Raw genomic sequence first — 4,556 nt, 5'->3', positions numbered from 1 at the left:
CTATCTGGGAAACTGTGCTTAGTGGAGTGCCCCAGGGTACAGTTTTGGGGCCAGTGCTATTCCTCTTGTATGTAAATGACCTTCCTTGTATCCTATCATCATCGGTCCTCTCATGTGCTGACGATGTCACGGCATGGAGAGCAATCAGAAGTAAAGGTGATAGCTTCGAACTTCGAAATGACCCGTAAAAACTATCTGAATGGCCCCAAACCTGGCACTTGCCAATAAATAATCCAAGTGAATTGTGATGCGTATTGGTCATCAAGCTACAGATACATACATGATGAGTAGCATTGAACGGCCTGTTACGCAGACACACAATGACCTAAGAGTCATAGTTAGCCAAGACTTAAAAACTACTGCACACTACCACGCAATGGCCGATAAAGGGTTTAGAACTATATAGTCAATACGTAAGGCCTTTAGTCATGTCGACACCACAACGTTTTTGACTTTGTATACAGTATTCGTACGTCCTAAACTTTAGTACTGCGTACAAGTGGCCAGCGCCTGATTAAAGATAGACAGTGAGCTTTTGGAAAAGGTTCAGAGAACCCCAACTAAGCTGATTCCCGGGATAGTGGAGCTCCCGTATGATGTTCGACTGACTGAACTAAACCTATTCCTGTTGTCATATCGAAGAACTCTAGGTAACTTGATTACAGTTTCCAAAGTACTTAGTGATAAATTTGCATATGATACACCCCTAATGTTTTGTCTTCCAAAACAGAGAATTTATGAGGACACTCCAAAGAAGTTCGTAGGCCCAGAACATATTTCTTGTCAGCTGACTATCGACTTTCCCATCGAATCGTCACTGAGTGGAATTCATTACCTTAACACGTGATTGAATGTCCAACTGTCGACTCTTTCAAAACAAAGGCCATGAATAACACAAACATTCTAGCCTGTCGGTGATGGGATGCAGTGTGACAACTGCTGTAAGTGGTATCACAATCTGTACACCGGGCTCACACCGACCACATGGCAAAGGTGCTGCAAGCCATTATTACGTTGGCTGTGCAAAGCATGTTGTTCCACAAAGTCTCTGATGATTCCAGAAGCGATTGAGCTGCTGAACATTGCTAGAAAATTGCCCTCAGATAAGCAGGCAGCAGTAGATGGGCGAAATTTCGATTTCGAGAGAATAGAAAGCGTTATCATCAGCCAAGCTCTGGATTTGAATGACACCCCATTGTTGGAGTGGTCTAAAAAACTTCTCGCAAGAGCCAAGAAAAGCTCAGGACACGCTAAGAAGCATTCTATCTGTTATGACCTTGAATCACTTTTACCTCGTCGATACTTTGTTACGACTCGACCTTGATCTGTCTAGTCTAGATTATGACCTTGGCGCGATAGGCTGAGCGGCTTAACCTTGAGTCTAGTACGCCTGAGTTCGAGGTGGGGTAGAGAGAGAGAGAGAACTATTCTAGAACCTGATTGGTTGGCAAGCACGCAAATGAGAGAAGACAAGACAGTTGGAACACTCTGAATTCTGAATTCGGATTAGTGCAAAAATCTACATGAATAAATAAGTGAATATCCTGACCACAACGTACGATAATTTGGAAAAATACAATTATGCCCGAAACTGGAAATTAGGGTAGAAAATAAGATGCAAAATATTATGCTTAAATTACAGTGTTTTCGGAACAAAAAAGGGTATGGCAGTGAATGATACATAGAACGAAAGCCCATGTTATGTAGAATAAAATAGGGACAAAAATAAATATGTGTTTTACAAGGTTTGAATGAAATGATATAACGTCCCAAGAAAATAGCTTTCGTAGTTGTCTGGGCTTCTTATTTCGCTCTTCACAACACTATCGTATCAGCGTTCACTTGAAGTTTAGCCAGAAACATCAAGAGAGTGAAAAGTCACATGTAGAGTTTCTGATTGGCTGATTGCTATACTGTTACTATGTTTCGTAGCATTACAGAATCTTCGAGAAACCCAAGGACATCTAAAATACTATAAAAAACCCTATATTTTCTGTACTAAAACGAACCTTTGTAGTAAAGTGCTTCTCACATGTTTTGCGCTTTTTCTCCAGTCTTCAGGCCACAGTGTAGTTCTAGCTTGGGGGTTACGAGGATAGCTTAGGAACCGGATATACATAACAACGCAAAACAAACTATGGGGGAGTCAAATCTGAGCGGCGTAGAGGATGTGATTAAGAGATAAAATAAGTTAGATGAGTTTCTCACAGTCACACATAGAAAGAGAAAAGTAAGAAAACAGAATATGACTGCTGCGTTTGACGCTAAATTGGAATCGGATCACAGGGAAGAGACGTTTTCAGGAACTAAAATTTCACAACGTGTTAGGACGGAACTTGCTGAGAGGTCAGTAATTTTTCATAGGTTGAGAGAATCTTCTGAAAAGGAACCAAAGGCTGGATTTGAGCACGACCTCGGTTACATGAAGTCCTTAACAAGCCAGCTATTACCAGAAACAGTTTCAGGAGTTAGCATCTGTAAGCTTTATAGAATAGGACAAAAGGTCGATTCTGAAAGTAATCAGAAAAGCCGCCTCTTGAAGGTACAGTTGACGAAATATGATACTGGGGAACTGATACTGGAAACTGATTGGATCCAGATTCGACGTCCGTGAGGATCTCAGCCTGGTTGACCGTACTAAGAGACGAGCTGCAGAAGTAGAAATAAATGAGCCCTGCCGAAACGGTGAAACAGACCTCGTAATTAAGGGTTTTCAAATTGTAATAGTTCGGAGCAAAACAATTACTAAACCACTCTGGTGGTAAGCGAAAGTTCTCCACAGAATTAACGGTGTGCTACATAAATGCTCGCAGCCTACTAAATAAAATAGCGGAGCTCAAGACAATAGTGGATATAGAAAAAAAACGGATTTCATTGCTGTCTCAGAAACATGGGTAATATCAGAAGTATTTGATAATGAAATTCAGTTGATCGGTATTTATCCAGTAGGGCTGATAGATTAAACCGCAGGAGAGGCGGTGTTATCCTGTACACGAAAAGTACATTGACCATACTAGTAGTTGAGACAGTAGCACGTGATTCAGGGATATGTGAACTGGTGCATTGCAGGCTGAAATGTAGACGACAAGATAGTGGATTAATTGTAGTATATCGCAGCCCAGAATGTGTAGTAGATGACATCCTCCTAAGCAAACTTAGGTCCTGGTGTAATATGGGAAAAAAGCCTTATGGTAGGCGACTTTGATGCACCGTATGTAAACTGGGTACACCTAGAAGTAGGGTCATCGACAACGTCATCTGATTGCAAACTGTTAGAAACCTTAGTTACACTAGCTTTATTCCAGCACGTTAGAGATCCGACCAGATATGAATTACGAAACTCCTCGTCTCTCTTGGACTTCGTCTTCACGTACTGTGATGACATCGGTCAAATGACATTCCTCCCACTTTTTAAGGAGAAGCGATCATGCAGCCATATTATTCAAATTCATGGCTTAGATTGCCAGTCAAACAGTTGCGCCGGCCCGTCCTAACATGTGGAAGGCAGATATGGAAGCAATCAACTTTGCAGTATCGGCTGAAAACTGGAAAATTGACTCAAGAGAATCAGTACAAGAGGCATGGACTCACTTCAGGCAATTAAACAATCGGCCAACTCAATTATATATACCCTGTGAGCACGGCCATCCCTGGATAGAACGAGATATTCGACGTTTACTAAGATAAAAGAAGAAATATTGAGATGTTGCTACCAGCCTCTGGCACAGCAGGTACGATGAAACACTACAGGTTAGTAAGAAATAAGTGTATAACTAAAATTCGGGAAGCTCAGAGAAAATGTGTAATGCAGTGGGCAGAATCTGCAATCAAGCAGCCTAAGAGACTTTTATCGTACATAAATTACAGAACAAGGATGCAGCATTGGATTCCCAACCTAATTAAGAGAGTGGATCTGAAACGATAGAGGATGATCAGGAAAAAAGCAGAAGCTATGGCAAACTATTTCAGGGCAGCTTTCTCTCAGGAGCCTCTTCCCGACGAAGAAATAGACCCAAATAAAAGTCAACAAACCTCCTGCTCACCGTGGACTTTGATCGAGACGATGTATTTAAGGCTCTTAGCATATTAGACATAGAAAAGCCAACAGGACCGGACGAACTACATCCTAAAATCCTGGGACAGATTTCACAACATATTGCAGCCTCATCGACTGTGATATTCAATATGTCACTCGACCAAGGTGTATTACCTACGGACTGGAAAGATGCAATCGTCACTCCCATACATAAAACAGGACCAAGACAACTTCCATAGAATTCCAGAACTCCGGGGTTTACCATACAAAGAGCGGCTTGAAAATCTGAACCTCTTTATTCTGTCCTATCGCAGGTTAAGAGGAGATCTAATTTTGATGTACCGAATGCAGAGAAATGATTTTGGACCTAACTTATTCTCTCTCTTTCTTCCCACTAGATCGGGACATCTCAGAGAACATAACAGGCGAGTAGAAAAACCAAGAACGAACAAAATACCCGTGGCATACAGGTTTTCACACCGAGTCATCAATACTTGGAACCTGTTACCCGAAGCAGTGT

This window comes from Schistosoma haematobium, chromosome 1, assembly GCF_000699445.3.
Source record: "Schistosoma haematobium chromosome 1, whole genome shotgun sequence".
Lineage (NCBI taxonomy): Eukaryota > Metazoa > Platyhelminthes > Trematoda > Strigeidida > Schistosomatidae > Schistosoma > Schistosoma haematobium.
Note: the sequence above shows the minus strand (reverse complement) of the source record.